The sequence below is a fragment of the Protopterus annectens genome, chromosome 2.part2 (genome assembly GCF_019279795.1).
Source record: "Protopterus annectens isolate FY-2018-M chromosome 2.part2, PAN1.0, whole genome shotgun sequence".
Lineage (NCBI taxonomy): Eukaryota > Metazoa > Chordata > Ceratodontiformes > Protopteridae > Protopterus > Protopterus annectens.
This window is the reverse complement of record NC_056730.1, coordinates 174,528,227-174,548,616: the sequence shown is the minus strand read 5'-3', so window position 1 is coordinate 174,548,616 and position 20,390 is coordinate 174,528,227. Positions and strand designations below refer to the sequence as shown.

At 36.3% G+C, this 20,390-nt stretch overlaps 1 protein-coding gene across 1 annotated transcript in view; it reads left to right on the top strand.

The window, feature by feature from the left end:
- LOC122795928 overlaps window positions 1–20,390 on the top strand; it is a 557,622-nt gene that overhangs the window by 171,547 nt on the left and 365,685 nt on the right. The window lies entirely within an intron of this gene.

The following is a 20,390-nucleotide window of genomic DNA, read 5'->3' as shown; positions in this document are numbered from 1 at the left end:
AACATAACTATACAAGAGCTAAGTAGATACATACATACAAACAGTTACAATGATGGCTACAAAACCACCAGATTGTGCTTTCCCATGCATAGGCTGGCCATGCTGTTCATCAGACATAGGCAACCTAGGTAACAATGTACAAAGGCAGAGCACAGTTATTATAATATTCACAGGTGAGGAAGGATGGCCATATTTATACAACATGTAATATATACAGTAAAACAGATGCATACAACATCACTAGATTGTTTACATATGCAAAGGCTAGCCATGGAGTGTATCAGACACAGTCAGCCCAAGTAGCAATGTACAAAGGGCAGGGTACAGTTATCTTAGTTTGCTGAGGTGGGGAAAGGAGTACAAGAATGCATGTCTTTCACATGGAAGTGTATGAGTTGGAGCATTGAGATGTATAAAAACAAAGCATGTTTTTAGGGCATGTGTCAGATCTCTTTTCGGGTGGGAGGATAATGTTGTGAAGGACCAGGGTCTGTGGATATGTGGGATGTGCTAGGTTCTCTGGTGGTGTGTGTGTGTGTGTGTGTGTGTGTGTGTGTGTGTGTGTGTGTCTACAAGGGTACAGCCTCAGCACCACAGTGTACAGCAGTGTGCCATGGCTTACTGGATAGGTCCAGGGCATGGTGGACAGAGGGTTCAACTTCCCATGTACAACCCCCACCCATAAGAGCTGACTCTGCCAGGAGTTATACCTACTGTCCTAGGACCTTGAGTAGTTGTTTGTGTACTACCTGAGCATGGCCAAAATCTGCTTGAGGATGTGCCAGCATGAAGATGACCATAGTCAAGGGGACAGCCTTTCCTGGGTGTCGACACATCCACAACTGATGATGAAGTGGACATACTACCGATACAGGAATAGGATTTCCTGTGTCCAGTGTCAGATTTATTAACATCTGAGGCCATTGCAGATGACCAGCCACAAGGAAGACACCTCAACCCTGACAAGTGACCCAGAGTAGACTCTACAAGTTCCAGTGTGTGTTCCGTCCATTGACACATGGTTCCTACGTTCATGTATGTCTGCATGCACAGCTTGGATCACCCTCATAACCTCTGCTACGACTCTGGTGGTACTCATCTGGGCCACCATGATGGTCCTTTACATACATTGTGTGACAACTACTGACACACCAACTTCAGCAGAGCAGTTACCATATCTCTGACAAACACCTTTACCCCCAATGTGGACCCTTGAACCCATGACTACTAGGAGCAGATTAAGATGAATTTACTGGGGACCATCACAGTTTTCCTGATCTATAATGTCACTATCAAGCTATCCACTCTTGGATGGTAGCATGTCCTGGGTAGGTGCAAGCATAGAAACTGTGCCCATAGTCTGAGAAGGGAATGTGTGGGTCATAGTTCCTGTGTGCAGTGCACACTTTGTATCCTTTGACTGTGCCACCTCATCCTTGCCATCATCATCAGAGGCCAAAGATTCTCCATCCTTAGATATGGGTAGTTCCACAGAGCTGGTGCTTGTCAAGGTTTCACCTGTGAATACACAGACAAAACATATCCAGAGTAAGTATGGCCTGACACCAAAATCACTAATGCAACTGATATTGCTACAGTTATAAACATGCGATATTTGGCCATAACCATGTCCATGCCTTGTGCGGATAAATGTTGCACTTTGATGCAAGGTGTACCTATATGACACAAGTGAGACAGGCATTTTATAGACTGTAATATGACTAATATGTAAAAGTTGGACTGGATAGTGATAAATAAATGAAATAAATAAATAAATAAATATAAGGACTAAATAGTTGGGTCATCATCAATAGAAATTCTCTGGGGCCTATACATTTCTGTCCCAACATTCAGAACTACTCTGTGGAGTTCTGGAGGTGGTACTGCTGTTAAGTGAGGCCAAGAACTCCTCCATATCTGTGAGGGATAGTTCTGTAAATGGTCCATCATCTGTCACCATCCATTTCTGTGCCACTGCCTCTACACTGTGGATGGCAGTATGGATCATACTGATTGCTTGGTGGAGGAACATGTCATAATTTTGATCCTGACCACTGACAGCATTGACTTAGGTGATAACTTCATGCAAGGCCAGTCAGCAGAGATGGAAACAAAGAGTCATCTACAATGGAGACAGAGGGCCTCGGAGACAGAGGGCCTCTAGTAGTCCCCTTATTTTCTGCTTCCAGTGGCGGCTGGTGACTTCAAATCAAAGGGGGGCTGCAAGAGACAGCTGAATGGGTGGGGCCAATGGGAAGAGGTGGGCCCAACTAGAAAGGGGCAGAGCCATGCTCAAAATCACAAAAACTGGGACTTTAATTAAATATGCTGCCATGGGTGCGAATCCATCATTATGAGAGTCCAATCAAGACAAAAATGAAGTGAAGAAGAAAAAAAATATGTCAATGCATTGGCTATATGACAGCTTACTTAATATCTAGATGGAAACAAAAAGGTTGTGAGGCATAAAAAAATAAATTACTTTTTTAAATACATTACTGGAACGCCAGGCAAAATCAAGTGTAAAAAACCAGCTAGCACTCAACTCAAATCACTTCTCCTTGCAGTTCTAATTATAATTTATATTCATAAACAAAGCACCATATGCGTGATCCTCTAATGGCAATAAAACGCTAAATAAATCCAATATTTAAAACACGATATGCACTTTTCTGAGCTCAATAAGACTTTTATTTCAAACCAGAGTGAGCGCTTTCGCCAACAGGCTTCTTCGGACTCTTATTACAGGTTAAAATTAGGCTTGTTTAAAAACCTTTCCATGATTTATCATTGGTTGCTAGACTCATTGTTAATACAAGACGTATTTTAAAGTGATACATACATTATATACTAAACTATTTAAAACCACAAACTATTTCAAAAATACTAATACATACATTATATACTAAACTGTTTAAAACCACAAACTCTTTCAGAAATACTAATATCTAAAATGTTATTAACTAAAACACTTAACAACAAAATATCAAAATAATGATAACTATATATCCAGACTAGCTGTTTACTAAAAATTAACAATTGCACATCCCTTTCAGAACGAACTCTGAATGTGTTCTTATTAAAAGTTAGAGTCCATTGGAACTGAGAGATATGTCATAGCTCTCTATAAAGCAGGGATCAAATTATATAGTCCAATATTGTCAAAATGCAAAAGTCTAGTAACTGATTTATGACAACCTACGACCTAGTAATTGGTAAATATAAGGTAACAAATAATATTATTGTAATTTCTATTCAAAGAACTGAATCAATGAACAAGCATATGCCCTCTCAGTTAACATGAAACAATAAAACATAAAATAGACAGCCATCAATATTACATAGCAAAATTCTAGAGAGTCAATCTAATAAATCTCCACTTGTATTGCCATAATTACACTAGTGGATAAGGTCCTCCATTTATAATCCATATAATTACCTTGTTCTACGTAATCTTCTACTTTTTAAAAAAGGCTTGATCTGTACCTTATCATTGAGACCAGGGGGTGTATCTGCTCTCAATCTGATAATCCACCTGGTTTCATGTTCTAATGTTCTGTTGATCAAGTCACCTCCTCTAAAACCTTCTAAGACAGTTTGGATGACATAAAACTTAAAGGTATGATGTGTACCTGCTAGCTTGTTATGCCTAGCTAACGCATTGACATCTGAACCCACTCTAATTTGATAATTATGTTCTCTAATACGTTCCTTGAGTGCTCGGTTGGTCTTCCCTATATAATAAGCAGTGCATGAATTACAAGTGGCAATATAAACCACATCCTTACTATCACAATTGGTGTTAGTATTAAAATTGAAAATGCGTCCTGTGGTAGGGTGTGTGAAAATCATCTCTTTGTTGATAAAAACACACTGATTACATCTACCACATGGCACGGTATTTCTATTCTCTGTGCTACCATTATATATGGGGTATCTTGGTCTACATAGTATACTCTTGAGACTGGGATGGTTTTTAAAGGCTATGCGTGGTACAGAGCCCACAATTTCACTAACTTCTCTGTTTGACTTCAAGATGTCCCAATGCCTGTTCATAGCTTTTTTCACTTCTAAACTCATCCTACTAAATGTCAGGTTCGCCCTAACTTCAGTCATGGGTAGAGTCTCAATATTAGGTTGTGCCACATGTTCCATAAAATATGGTCTTGCACTGCTAGACCTTAAGGAGTCTACTATGTGAATGGTGTCAGTGATTTCTTTCTCATGGTAACCTCTCTCTAGGAACCTTCTTTTCATTTCCTGTACTCCATCTTCATAGTTTTCTCGGTCGGGGTTGAGTCTGGACACTCTCATAAACTGTCCTTTTAAGACATTATTAAATACATGACGGGGGTGCATACTTTGCCTATGTAATAGATTGTTCCTCTGGCACCCCTTTCTATGTATAGACGTATTTAACATGCCATTTGACAATCTAGATACCTCAACATCTAAAAAAGATATACTCATGTTGGAAAAATTCATAGTGAATTTCAAGAACTCCGTTGTATTGTCTAGGTAAGATACAAAATTATTGAGAGAGTGCTCATCTCCCAACCACAAAAAGAAAAGGTCATCCACAAAACGGCAATACATGCCGACATACTCAACAAACAGTGGATTATCATAAAGGTATTTATCTTCCCACCTAGCCATCACCAGGTTGGCGTAGCTATTGGCACATGACGTGCCCATAGCTACGCCATCACTCTGTAAATAAATATCTTCCTGGAATGTAAAGACATTATTGGTCAAAATTGTTTCAAGTAATAGTGTAATCAGATCTATCTTCTTATCAGGAAACGTTGAATGTGCTTTCAAATATTCAGTTATAAAACTAATACCTATGTCGTTGGGGATTACTGTAAAAAGACTAACAACGTCCAAAGTAACTAAGAAGTAGTGTTGATCATCTCTTATATGTCGTGTGTGGGAGTATAGGTCCAGTAGGAACTGCTTACTATCTTTTAATATTTTCTCATTCTCATTAACTAAGGGTCTCAATACATTCTCCAAGTAAATAGACAAAGGTTCAGTGACCCATCCTTGGCCTGCCACAATAGGTCTCAAGGGTGGGTCAGTATAATTTTTATGAACTTTGGGTAGTCCCTGAATGACCGGTAAGATAGGATCCTTAACTTTGAAATAATCATACAGTTGTTGAGTTATGTGAAAGGACATGACAAGGTCATCTAAAGTGTTGTATACACTGAATACCTTGTCTACCAATACATCTTGGTTTATCCTTGTGTAGGTCTGTGTATTTTCAAGCATTTGTTTCATTTTATCAACATAATGGGTGTAGTCCATGACCACCACAGGCCCACCTTTATCGGCTGGTCTAATTATAATTGACCTGTCACCCTTTAAGGTTTTCAAAGCTTGCCTTTGATTATAATTTAAATTTTGTCCATGCCTAGTTGGTTTCTTTTCCTGGAAACACCTATAAATGTCATTCTCTAGAACATTCCCAAATACTTCAATTGTGGGGTGTAGTTGTGGAACATATACACTATTGGCTCGAAACTTATTGTTATCCATATGACCACTGTGTTGTCCAAAATCAAGTCTTAATTGTATATTTCGAATAAAGAGTTTGGTATCTATGATAGTGTCCACCAAGTCGCTATCCTTAGTGGGGATGAAGCCAAGCCCCTTATTTAAAACTTGCTCTTCATATTCATCCAAGTCCCTTCTGGATAAGTTAATGACTAATGGTTTTGTCTCCCCCACATTTTCTTTAATGTAGGACCTTGATGTTGTTCCTCTACAGACCCTTTCCTCTTCTGCCTCCCCCTGCTGGTCGAACGTCTTTTCTCCAAAAAATAATTTTGGGCTATTGGAAGGGGTGCAGGTAATCTACTCATAGTTGTAATTGTACTATTTGTTTTTGGTCTAACTACTGCTGCCCCTGATCTTTGCACATCAGTAATGCAACCTGCCAGACCTTCTCCTACTTCAGGATTTATAATTACACCATTAACTTGTGAAAAAACAGGACTTTCAACTACGTTACCATTATTCGACTGTTCTACATCCTGTGCGATAGTCCTTACATTCATATTAACACCATTATCAATAGTCGAGCCATTGTTCTCATTTCCTACTAACAAGGTATTGACTGCTCGTCTCTCATTGTTAGTAGCTGGCAGGACTATGTCAGTGTTGAATAACGCCATATGTATTTCATCATACCCATTATTCCTTGCTGTTCTACTGGTGGACCCTTGTGGTAAATTAGACCCATTATTGCCCTGTTGAACCACGTTCCTATCTCTAGGCCATGTGAAAACGTGATTATTTTTAAAATCACGTATGTCCCTCGTGATTTTAACCTTTTTCTGATCTAGTAAGCGTTTTTCCATAAGTAACACATCTTCTAAGACTCTTCCGAGTCTCTCTATATATACATTATCAACATATTTATGTTTAAAGTCACTGAACAGTTTGTTCACCATGAGTCTTAGTCGATTCTCTTCCGGTAGGTGATATTCGATTAACAGCTTCATATAGCTGAAGCTAAGCTCTAAATTGAGCTGCTGCCAACGGTACAAAAGGTCCGGGAATGAATTGCCAGATGTGGGCATTTTCAAAACGCGAAGCCCACGCGGTATAATACGTTTCATTAAACAAACTTCGAAATAATGTCTCTGGACTTGTAACCTTTTTAATTTGATAAACACAGTCTCTAACTCTTGTAAATCTCTAGTTGCATTCAAGCTACTTACATCAGCTTGACAGTCTGTGTCTCCATCAACAATAGGATCAAAGTCCAAAAGCAAATTAGTCTCTCCGGTCACACAAACTTGAAATCTCTCCATAACGCTGCTAGCCCGTTCCAAAACAGAAGGAACATACGGTAACTCAATGTTGGGGTTATTCTCGTTCGCCATCCTCACTTCCTGCTGCACTGACAAATAAAATTCTATAAGTACACAGTCCAAACGCAGAGCAGCACTTCGTAGAGACGGGGATTCACGCAATAAATATGTAAAGTCATAAACAAAGCACCATATGCGTGATCCTCTAATGGCAATAAAACGCTAAATAAATCCAATATTTAAAACACGATATGCACTTTTCTGAGCTCAATAAGACTTTTATTTCAAACCAGAGTGAGCGCTTTCGCCAACAGGCTTCTTCGGACTCTTATTACAGGTTAAAATTAGGCTAGTTCCTGTGTGCAGTGCACACTTTGTATCCTTTGACTGTGCCACCTCATCCTTGCCATCATCATCAGAGGCCAAAGATTCTCCATCCTTAGATATGGGTAGTTCCACAGAGCTGGTGCTTGTCAAGGTTTCACCTGTGAATACACAGACAAAACATATCCAGAGTAAGTATGGCCTGACACCAAAATCACTAATGCAACTGATATTGCTACAGTTATAAACATGCGATATTTGGCCATAACCATGTCCATGCCTTGTGCGGATAAATGTTGCACTTTGATGCAAGGTGTACCTATATGACACAAGTGAGACAGGCATTTTATAGACTGTAATATGACTAATATGTAAAAGTTGGACTGGATAGTGATAAATAAATAAAATAAATAAATAAATAAATATAAGGACTAAATAGTTGGGTCATCATCAATAGAAATTCTCTGGGGCCTATACATTTCTGTCCCAACATTCAGAACTACTCTGTGGAGTTCTGGAGGTGGTACTGCTGTTAAGTGAGGCCAAGAACTCCTCCATATCTGTGAGGGATAGTTCTGTAAATGGTCCATCATATGTCACCATCCATTTCTGTGCCACTGCCTCTACACTGTGGATGGCAGTATGGATCATACTGATTGCTTGGTGGAGGAACATGTCATAATTTTGATCCTGACCACTGACAGCATTGACTTAGGTGATAACTTCATGCAAGGCCAGTCAGCAGAGATGGAAACAAAGAGTCATCTACAATGGAGACAGAGGGCCTCGGAGACAGAGGGCCTCTAGTAGTCCCCTTATTTTCTGCTTCCAGTGGCGGCTGGTGACTTCAAATCAAAGGGGGGCTGCAAGAGACAGCTGAATGGGTGGGGCCAATGGGAAGAGGTGGGCCCAACTAGAAAGGGGCAGAGCCATGCTCAAAATCACAAAAACTGGGACTTTAATTAAATATGCTGCCATGGGTGCGAATCCATCATTATGAGAGTCCAATCAAGACAAAAATGAAGTGAAGAAGAAAAAAAAATATGTCAATGCATTGGCTACATGACAGCTTACTTAATATCTAGATGGAAACAAAAAGGTTGTGAGGCATAAAAAAATAAATTACTTTTTTAAATACATTACTGGAACGCCAGGCAAAATCAAGTGTAAAAAACCAGCTAGCACTCAACTCAAATCACTTCTCCTTGCAGTTCTAATTATAATTTATACTCAGTTTTATAAAAGTACCAAGGAACATGCTGAAAGTAGCAATCTCTGTGATACTCCCACTTATAAAAATGTTTCTTATCCAAAAATGACCCACTGCCTGACGACAACTGTCTACTTGTTTCATGGGGAAAAACATGATCAAAGTAAAAAAATGAATAGCAAACAAGAAACAAGCTCAAGATAAATTGCTTAAAGGATTACTGCACAGGTTATGGACCACACACATGATAGACCGGCATTCTGTTTGGTTTACGGGTAAATTTTATTTTATTTTATTTATTTTACATTTGTTGTAAAGTCTGCAAAGATGACTGCAAGTCTCCAACAAATGTAATGAGTTTCTGAAAATACTATAATCCTGTCCTTTATTATAAATATTGTCATATGCATTTCAATACCTAAGGCTTTTATGTTATCTAGTTATGTAAATATTTTCTGCATGGCAACAACAAAAAGGCTTTCATTGTTGATAATTCTTTAACAGTATACTTATTAAAGCTTACTTGCCTCTTACAGTCTCAGACAAGCTTACCTGATGGTCATTAAAGGACTGCTACTTAAACACAGAGCAACAGGCAGTGCAACAACATGCATTCTCAGAATAATAAGAAGCATAAATCAACAGTATAAAAATATGACAGAAAACCAGAACATTCTGCAAAATCAAGGACAGATGAAAAGCCACTGTAGTACTTGTGTCTACCTTGGATGGGGAGATGCTCTGCACACTTAACACTGCATAACTGCTCCTTACCTTGCTTGGACACATCCAGAGTCACTACATGGGGGAGTGGGGTACAACAAATGTGTCACAATTTGAAATGTCTCTGACTGACAGTGTTGGCCCTGACAAATTTGTCATATCTCTCCACCTCAGAGCAAGAAATGTGGAAAAAGCCATAAATTGAAGTGGGACAAAGGCCCAAAAATAAGGACAATGTTTAAATATTTCTCTTATAAACTTGGAAACATAATAAAATATTAGGTCTTGCATTAGTATGAATTTTCTGAAGGGTATGAAATCTGAAACTCAAATGTCTGCCATTATTTTCTAACTTCAATCTTTAATGATTTGCCACTAATTTGCCAGAAAAAAAACAATTTTAGAAAAAATGGGCCAAAAATGTGATGCAAAAATATTAAATAGCCACACAATACAGCTGAGAATCTGTCAAAGAAGGGACACTTGTTTAATATTAGTACTGTTAAGTTGAACAACTGACAAAAATAAGAGAATCTAGATGCATTTCTGAAATAAAAGTCATCTGTAACTCTGATCATTACAATTATTTATTAATTGTAAACCCTCCACATTTCTTCCAAAATTGCCATTTTGTGGAGGGATTATTAGGGGGAGATCAACATTTTGAGCCAAAATCAGGGACAGTTGAGAGGTTTGGATATACCTAATTCTGTAAAGCAATTTATTTCCATGTACCTCTCAATCTCTTAATGCAGGAAATCTGGACAAGGCCAAATATATTGGGGGAACAATCAAACAGTACTAAAAATTGCTCTTGTATAAACGTAGACAGATGATAGAATAACAGGACTTGCATTAGTATGCATTTTTATAAAGGGTATGAAGTCTGAAATTCAATGTCTGTCATTATTTAGTGACTTCATTCTTAAATGATTTGCCAGAAAACCATAAATTTTATGAGGAACAAACCAAAAATAAGAAGCAAAAATCTATTCATTCTGTGAACATCTGGACAGTTGAGAGGTATAGTTCAGCTGGGAGAATTCTGCAGCAGAAATCCTACATGATGGGCTTAGCTCCCTAGGTGTGGACAGTAAGTACCCCCCCCCCCATTCAGACTCAATCAGTGAAAATATTCAGTAACAAAAAAGTTTGTGCTTGTAGACAGTTGATTTAACTGGTTTCTAATCAAACACATCCAACTAATAACGGGGAGGGGGCGTATCTGAGCTGAACAGATAATAAACACCTTCCTGATTGTTTTAAATTATATTCCTTATATAATACAGTGAAGTTGTTAGAGGGAGTTTTAAATTTATTGTTTTGAACATTTTTCTAGTAAACAATGAAACACAATTCATGTACCAATAATGACAAAACTGCCCAGTTCAAAACATTTCCATCATAAAAGTCTACTCAAACTTCTACAATCCACCAGTATTACTAAATATGTACAATCTCTGCATTAGTAAAAGTCATCTAAATAATTCCACATTAAATAGATCTGTAACAAACAAAGAAGTTGCTGCTAGCAAACAACTTTATATTTCATTGTTTCATATACAAATAAAGTGCCTGTTGTCCTTGAGGAATAAATTGACTATGTTACATTTAAAAAATGATACGGTAGTAATATTGCAATAGGGAATGGATGGCAAACTGATATCAGGTTCATAGTTACTAGGTATCTCCACCAAAGAATACATTCTCAGGACTGCAGCATCTACCCCCTTTAAAAGTGCAACACAGTACAGTATCAGCAATGCATCTACATACTGTGGGAGTAGAACCCAGTACCTTCTGCATCAAAAGAAAGCATTCAGCCTGTTATGCTATTAACAATGCAAGCAGACTCAGCATAAGCATCACTAAACTTCTCTTCCTTTAAAGATCTTAGCTCCTTGTAAAATCCACTCAACACTGAACTGTATCTCTCAACTTTGCAGCACAAGAAATTCTGAAAAAGCCAACATTTATTGGGGGGGACAAAAGCCTAAAGACCAGGGACACATTTTAAACATTGCTTGTATAATCTTGGAAAGTTGCTAGAATAAAATGTTGTTACCACCATGCATTTCACTGCAAAGACTTGAACCCAGGACTCTGTGTACTACAGTCAGAGCACCATACCATTAAGCCAAATCAGCTTTTTCGTGAAAGATGGGAAGACTGAAACTTACATATGGCTATCATTTAGTGAATTCAATTCTCACCATAGCTCTCAACCTCTTAGCACAAAAACCTGGACAAAGCCAATAATGGTGGAATACTGCCCCCAAACTAGGGACAAATTTCAAATATTGATCTTATAAACTTAGAAAATTTCTAGAATAAAAGGTTTTGTGTTACCATGTATTTTCTGAAGAATATGAGGTCTGAAATTCAAATTCCTGTCATTATTTTGTAAACTCAATCCTTCACTGATTACAAAAATCCAGAAAACCACAGATTGTATCAGGAACAGGGCAGAACAAAAATATGAGGCAAAAATCTGGACAGTTTTCACAAGTGGTGGTGGGTAAGAAATTCAGGATCTTGCTACCTGTACCCAAGGTGCAGGGTTTAAGCCTGAGTAACTCTAGCCACCAAGTGTATTTAACTGGGTCATTACACACACACACTCTCACTCTATCCCAGATGTTGCAGTCTGAGCCCCTTCCACTGGGTAATCTGTACACTGATGCCTTTTTTCATAATTTGGACTGGTGAAACATCAATCTGCATTTACAGTTTTACAGCTGGGGGGATGCAGTCCTGCAGTCTGATAGCACAAGCCACCCCTGTCTGCCTCTGTAAATATGAATGTGGGTAGATGTGGCTTTCTGTGGCAGTTTCTTCAGTTTATCACTGTTGTTGTGAAAAACACATGAAATTAACAACTGTGCCCTCACATGGGTATTAAACAGACATAATATAACAATGGTAAATATACTTTGCCTTAGTATGGCTTCACACAAAAATACAGTATGTACAAAACAATCTGCACTGAAATGTCAGGCATTATTGTGTCCTAAGCACACTATGCTCCCATCACAAAAATACCCAGCACATGACTGCAAATGAACAAGCATGCAACTTAACAAGCACAATGATCATTTGCCACTTTTTTTTCAAAGATTTATTGAATTATCACTTACGACATAGGCAAATATCCACAAACAGAAAAAAAACATATTAACTTTTTTCCATTTACATACATGATACTTCACATATCTTTGCTTTCTCTGTAAATATCATCAGTCCAACATTGCATAAATTGCTGAATTCCTGCCACTGTCACTCCTCCTCCTCCTGAACTTTATTCTGCATGTATTGTTCTCATAATTTCCATTTATTTCTATGTGATTTGCTCCTTCCCTTTTCTAAAGATCCCTCCTCCAGTTCTTTTATCCCTTTTATAATATACAATAATTTATATAAAGTTATATTTCCATTTTATAGTAATTGCTTTGTGGCAGCCAACAGAATTAAACTTAAAAAGATCTTGCTATGTCTTAGCAATTCAGATCTTGTGTCCCTGCCATAACAGAAGCCTTTTTACTCCATACTCATAAATATGTCCCCATAAATATGGGTATTGCTGAATCAGTTCCTGTGTGGGTACATAATTTATGGCTATAGCTGCTTTTGTTTTACCTTCATTCATTTTATACCCCCAAAAGATTTGAAACTGTCATAAAATATTTCACAACAGAGATGTCCTTTTCAGGTGTAAAATAATATCATCTGCAAATAAAGCCAGCTTTTTTTTAATTACCATACCAATTATATCCTTGCATTTCTAAGCCATTTGCTAATGACAATTGCTATAAATATAAAGCAAATAACAAAGGGGAAAGAGGACACCCATGAGTGGTTCCTCTGTTCAAACACAACATCAGACATGAACACTCTCACTGTAATTTTTGCTCCCATCCCTTCATAACCCCCACTAATTAACCTTATTATTCTATCAGAGAATGCAAATCTCGCCATTGCCCTACTCATAAAATTCCAGTTTACTCTTTCAAATGCTTTCTCTGCATCAAGACCCTCCAGCAACAACATTTTCAAATATTCTGCCTCCCTCTAGATCATTATTGTTCCATTAATGTTGTCAAACATTTGCCTCCTCTCCACAAAACCAACTGATATATATATATAGAAATATTGGCAACACCTTTACCATTCTTTTAGACATAAACATTTTATAATCCAGTTTGAAATTGAAATGGGTGCATATAAAGCGTAGTCTGATGAGGCTTTACCATCTTTAGATAATACAGCCACCACAGATTTCTTCCAAGAAGTTGATGCTTCCCCTACTTTTAAAATATTGCTAATTAAAATCTTCCAGATCTTTATCACTTTCTTCCCTCCTAACATCTGTACTTCTACGGCAATACCATTTGTCCCTGGAGACTTTCTTGAAGATTAATTATGCATCACAATTTTTATCTCATTTCCTCATATTTTAACTATTAGTTGTTGAGCCATATCTACCTCTAAGCTTGGCATAAATAAGTCTTCAATAAATATTTCCATTTGTGCTCTATTTATTTCTACATTTCTCTGCTTTACTCACATTTTCATAAAATTTCTAAAATATTTCTAATACAGGATCTCTGGTTATTTATATTGTTACAGGCCCCCTAAGCTTTGTGACAACTCTTTCTACTTTCCTTTGTCTACATCACTGCACTAAACATTTTTGTGCACTGAAGTTATTATCAATAAATAGTTACTTACAGCTATTTTTTCTAAATGCATATTTTCCAAATACTTCCTTATTTTCTCTTTAGCACTTTGCATTTGTGCTTCTTCTTCTTCTGTAAGATTCCCTTTATTCTTCAGCACTTTAACCTTTAATGGTCCCTTTAAATAATTCCTATTACTTCTTAACAATATCTCTTTGTAGTTTATTTCTACCCTGTATTTAAACTCAATTTTCATTGTATTCCACCCATTAGCTGTAACTTAGGAAGATATTCCTATCTTCTCTAACTCTTGAATAATTTCTACTACCTATTCCTTGAATTCCTGCCTTTTAATAGTTAAGTGGGAAAGTGCCAGTATCCCATTTTTACTTCATTACTCGGACTTGTTATTTTGTTTTTGTTTTATCTGTGCATGATCTGAAATAATTATTGGATGTATGTCTAATCTCGCAATCAAATGCACATGTTCCTGTGAAATACAATTTCTATCTTGGCTAGCCCAGTTATTGTACCTTGGAGAATATTATGTAAATTTTCTCTGAGTTCCTACTACTGAATTCACATCTTCCATACCAAATACTTTCATAAATTTCTTCAGAAATCTACCCTCTTTTGTTATATTTTCCATTCTAGGTTTTTCTGATATATTTTCACTATTACAAATCAAGTTCTAGTCCCCAGCTATAAGTAATATTCCCTGATGATAGCAGTTTATTTCTCCCAAATTTTCTTAAGCTCCATAATATCAGGTTTTGGTGGAATATAAATACATGCCAGCATAATCCTCCTCCCTTGCCATTAGCCCCTTACTACTACAAATCTACCATTGTTGTCCCCTGTTCTATCATCATTGGAGTCCCTCTAGCTATTAACATAATAACCCCCCCTTTCTTTTGTACCTGATATTCTGCTGAATATCCACCCTAAAAAAATCCTTTCTTTGTTCAAATTCAATATGCTCATTTCTCTCCAATACATCTCTTGCACCATTACTATTTGCACTCTGCTTTTCTTAATATAATTGAATACTCTTTCCTTTTTGTCTCTACCTGTAAGGCCATTTATGTTCCAATGTAATACAGATAGTGTAGCCATTATGATAAAAAAGCTGTTATTCCTACCTATTATGCATGTCATTTTTAGAATGTGTATTTCCAACTTCTGTGTTACATGCACACACTAAAATATGGCAGGGTGATCTGTGGTACAGTTGTTTCTTCTCATATCTATTTGATCCTACGTCACAACATTCAAGCTATTTTGTTTTAATGAATGTGCTCAAACGAAAACTTAATACATTTTCAAAACACCCCATCCCCTCTTAACTTAGAACAAAATAAATGAAGTTTAACCCTCCAGATAGGCACAATTGCCCTTAATTGACAGTTGCACCCACAGTCATTACCCAAGTTAAAATTAAGGTTACATATGGTAATGTGCATGCTACAGCCTGTATTACCACTTATATTGGTTGCTGTCTGTGCTTTTCTTCTCTTTATCCCCTTCCAGATGTAAACACAGCCTGTTTGTTTTTAGAAAATATTAACTTTTAGCCCTAATAAAAAGTGCACTGGCTATCTTTAAATGAAGCTAAATTGTGTGCTGTTCAATTAAATGCATTAATATATTAAGGCTGTTAGAGAGGCTGAGGCTGCTATCTCTTATTCACTTCCCATAATTTCAAATTTTATTTCTCACTGAATGTCTTGCCATTGTACCTTTCAATTTTGCATATCACTCAGCAAAGAATCCTCAAAACTCTCAAGATAAATCACTTACAGATGCAGGCAACTCATTTTCATGTAAAAATGGACAGCAATTCATTTTTGCAAATTTTATTCAGAACAAAATGCACAGCTGCCTTAGTAGCAGACTTATTGGCTCCCCCTTAGCATTTGCTAATGAAAAAAAATAAGCTAATATATTTGCAATGTAAGAAGCTTAACATTTTTTCATGGCTTCCATTACTTTATCTTCATTTTCAAGCCTACTTCCTTAGAAAAAACACTTGTTTATAGCTTAAGCCCAAGGTATTAATATAGATATCTCCCAATGTAAAAATAAGATACAGTATCTTTTAACTCTACATATAATATAATCAGTGCACTTTTACTCTCCACCCCTACCATAGCAGCCCAAAATCACATCCTATTAACATCAAACTTGCTTTTGTCAAGCCTTTCTTCTATTGTTATACTGTACAGCCTATATTTCTTACAACTAAAAAAGGTACTTGTTTACTAAATATTTGTAACACATATGACAGTTACTGAATAGATTCCTCTACATTTAAAATACCCCTGACAACACACTGCACAAAACTGCTTTAGTATATATAACATGCAGTTTATATCATGAAATGTTTTACACAAATACTAATAAGAATAAAACTGTTTTACTTACAGTTATTTTCCCTTTTACTGTCTTTATAATCATTAATGACATAAAGTGTAGTAGATGCTTTGCTGTCAATCCACAAATTTAACAAAGTCAACAAAAGCCCAATCTTTCTTAGCCACTATTTCTTGCAAAGCTATATTTCACAAATATGGTTGATGATGCTTTATAGTCCCCCATTGTTTCACTAATTTCAGTATTGCTGTTTTATTTTCCTGTTCCTCTACATCTCCCCACATTAAGACTGGCTCAAGTCCAAGGTACTCATGATTCTTTTATTCAACACCTGTACTTTTTTCTGTCTTGTAAGCATTTTTGTTTAGAAAACTGGAAATGCTTTTACTGGCAATGTCTCTCTATGAGCTTTATCATCAGAATAATGTGAAACAAAGTCTCTTTCTGTTTGCTGGCTCATTTTTTGTTGGATAAACTTTTTTTAATTTCTTACTTAGCCTATTTTGCATGCAAAATGTATTTGATCCTCCAGAAAAAAAAAACATATTCTGAAGATAGCTAAATACAGCAGCTTGAATCTCATACCTTCCTCTTGACCTTTCCTGATTGCTGGGGTAAAGTTGCTTCTCTTCTGCCTAATTAAGAGCAATTAAAATCATTTAAGTTACACATCTCCAGTTACAATCATTGTTTAAACCTTTAGGAGATAAAGTTTCAAATTTTAATATAAAAATTAACTCTTTTCTCAAAAGAGTACTCTTTATATCACAAACTTCAAAAGGTTTAAGAGTTACTTGTTCCAATATTGTAACTTGCAAACCTAATGTGTCCCCATTATGGAAAATCCATTTAGATTTTTAATATGAGAGGTTATAATATGAGTTTACTAAGGGGATGCAAGCAGAAATCAATGGGCCTAGATAAGAAAAGTGGAGTCCAACATAGTAACCAGGATAAATATATTAAACAGAAGGCAGATAAGGAACCTATATTTTTTGTTACAAGGTTCACCCTGTTTTCAGAAGAGTTGGATAATGTAGTTAAATATTTTTGGGCATTTTAGTGAAACATAATGATTTAGGTTTAATGCTGGAGGATTCACCCTGTATTTCATATAAACATGGCAGAAATATTAGTGATATTATAGTACATACTGGTTTTGTTTGAATGAACAAATTGTATCCAAGGGCATTATCCCCCGTGGTAAATGTTCATGCTGTAGTTATGTGCTAAATCGATTTCCAGTAAATAATGGCCATTATTTTGAAATACAGGGCAGTTATAGTTGTGAAATAGGGGTAATTTATGCTTTAAAGTGCCCATGTGATAAATTTTATATTGGAGAAACCAAAAGGCCATTTGCTACATGAGTGAAAAAAACATATCAGGGACATCAAGAAGGGTAGAACAGAAAACCCTGTTCACTTTAAGAAGTTTCATAATGGAGAAACATCAGGTTTGTAAGTTACAATATTGGAACAGGTAACTCTTAAACCTTTTGAAGTCTTTGATATAAAGAATACTCTTTTGAGAAAAGAGTAAATTTTTATATTAAAATTTGAAACTTTATTTCCTAAAGGTTTAAACAGTGACTGTGACTGGAGATGTGTAATTTAATTGATTTTAATTGATCTTAATTATGTTATTGTTCTTAAAGGGACAATCCCAGTGTTGAAAATTCGGGTCGAAACTACAGCTCACTGAATTAACGCCCATTTTACCTCATCACTCCCATTCCCACCCACAGTGTCATTTTTCTTTTAAACATCCTGTATATCTTTGATTCCAATCCTGTTTTGGCTCCCAGTGTCAAATTCGCTTAGATTTTAAGTTCCTACTTAGCTGTGTCTTTGCTCAGGTAGTCTGTGCTCGGGTACTAACTATGCAGCTGATCAATCTGCGTATTTTATGTAAATCCTGAGTTGTGGTAATTTTTATGTTAAGTCTTTTTTTATATTTGCTGATTACGTTCTCTACCATCAATGACCCATCGTTTTACTCGTACAATATGCAAATTTGCCTTTTACGAATGATCGGTGTACTTGTAATTCCAGCAAATTTCTAATTTTGTAAAGTCAGTATTTAAAAATCGTACCTATTTTCGCTGTTTTTCCCCTCTGTGGTTTAGGTTTTGTCCTGATTTCTTGCTCTAAGAGGCTGACATGTACATCAGCAGCAGAAGGGCTGCTGGATCAGTCCACCGGCAACATGAGTTGGAAATCATAATGTCTTGCTGGTATTGGCAGAGAGCACCTTTCTATTTATTTTTTTATGTCAATAGGCACCAACAGTCCCTATTCTTGTTCTGTATGTTATTTTAGGTTCTGTCCAGATTTCTTGCTGTAAGTGGCTTGAGAGGTATATCAGCAGCCAAAGGGATGTTGAGTTTTTGTCCGGATTTATTGCTGTACGAGTCAGGCAGTTGTAGCAGCACTGGATGGGCTGCCTTCCTTAGATTTTGTCTGGGTGTCTTGCTCTATGAGGTGTGAGGCTGACGGTAAAAGTAAATGGTTGCTATTACTTGCTCTTATGGGCAGTTGAAAGAATACGAGAATGTGAATCAGCATACATTTTCTGAAGTAAAACTAAGTCTATACGTCTTAATTATTGTCATTATTTATTAATTGTAAACCACCACCTTTTGTCCCCAAATCATATGTTTTTAGGAGAGCTTAGGAGGGACAGAGCACATTTTTGAGCCCAAATTAGGGAGAGTTGAGATGTATACAAAAAGTACTGGGGCACTTTTAGTTTTATTGGGCACATTTAATTCTCTTTTTAAAATATATGTATTGAATTATCACTTAAGCCATAGGCACATACATTTATGTAAAAGAAAACAAACCATGTTAACGTGTGCACACTGACAAACATTATATATCACAAACATACTCATGTACAATTATCAATTCTGCATATGTAAATTGCTTAACTGCCTTCCAATGAACCTCACTCCTCCTCCAAAACATTATTCTGTATATGTAGTTACCACAATTTACATTTTTTTCTCTGTAGTTTGCTCCAACCCTTTTCTAACGATCACTTTTCCATTTTTTTTGTATCTGTGTTACAATACTCACCACTTCAAATGCAGTTTATGTATTTATTTATTTTTACATTTGTTAACCGGGTTAGTCCGATTGAGCCCAGAGAGCCCTTTTTCAGCAGAGACCCATGGAGAAAAGCTCCAGGAAAGTAATTAAAAAATAAGAAAAAAATGTAGACTTTGCTTTCCATTTTCTAGTGACTGCTTTTTGGCAGCCACCAGAATTAAATTAACAAAGCCTTACTATGTTTTGGCAATTCAGATCCTAAATCCCAGCTCAATAAAAAAACATTTCCTGAGTTACACCCATTTATCGCCTAAAATTAAATTTCTGACAGAGTACTCTGTATGGAATTTTTTAAATCTACCAACTCCATTTAATTCTCCTCTTAATCAGTTTGTGTTTCTTTCTTTCCTGTCTTTTTACACATGCATACACCAACATTTTGTCAAGCAAGGATGTTCAGAGTAGGATTGCCTCCTTTTCCAATGTTCAATTAAAGTGGAGCATTTTGTATGGAAAACTGAGATTTTCCAGGACTAACAAAATGTACAACCAGTACAAAGAACATTTCTGGCCAGAATAAAAGCTCATTATTATAGAATTGGAGAGATTTATTCTGTTTTGTATAATATGTAGGGATTTCAGATACAGAATACTTGTTTTGTGAAACTATTAAAGGGAATGACTGTTTTTTTTTTTTTTTGCCAGATATGATTGAACTAAAAAGGACTGCCTTGTATAAAGAGAGACAGGGGATAACCCTAGTTCAGACGCTTTTCAATAATTATTTAATTAATTTTCTTAGAGTTAGAAGTCTGTTGTGAGACATATGGAAAAAATATAAATATGTGTATATGTTCATGTGTGTGTGTGTGTGTGTGTGTGTGTGTGTGTGTGTGTGTGTATATATATATATATATATATATATATATATATATATATATACAGTTACAGTTTTGCTGAAAATCAGCAGATGGTAGGTCATCATGTACCTTGCTGAGCAAAGTGTCATAGCTCTCAACCTTTTACCAACAGAACTGGAAGCATATCTATAAATAATCGTGGACACATAGCTCTCAAATATCTCTGATTTTATCTCGTATTTTTGCCCTGTCCCTCATTAAATTCATGATTTGCTGGTGAGCCACTGATGTTTACAGTTAGTTAATAATGCTAGAAATTAGGAGTATCATACTGATTTATCATTTATTTA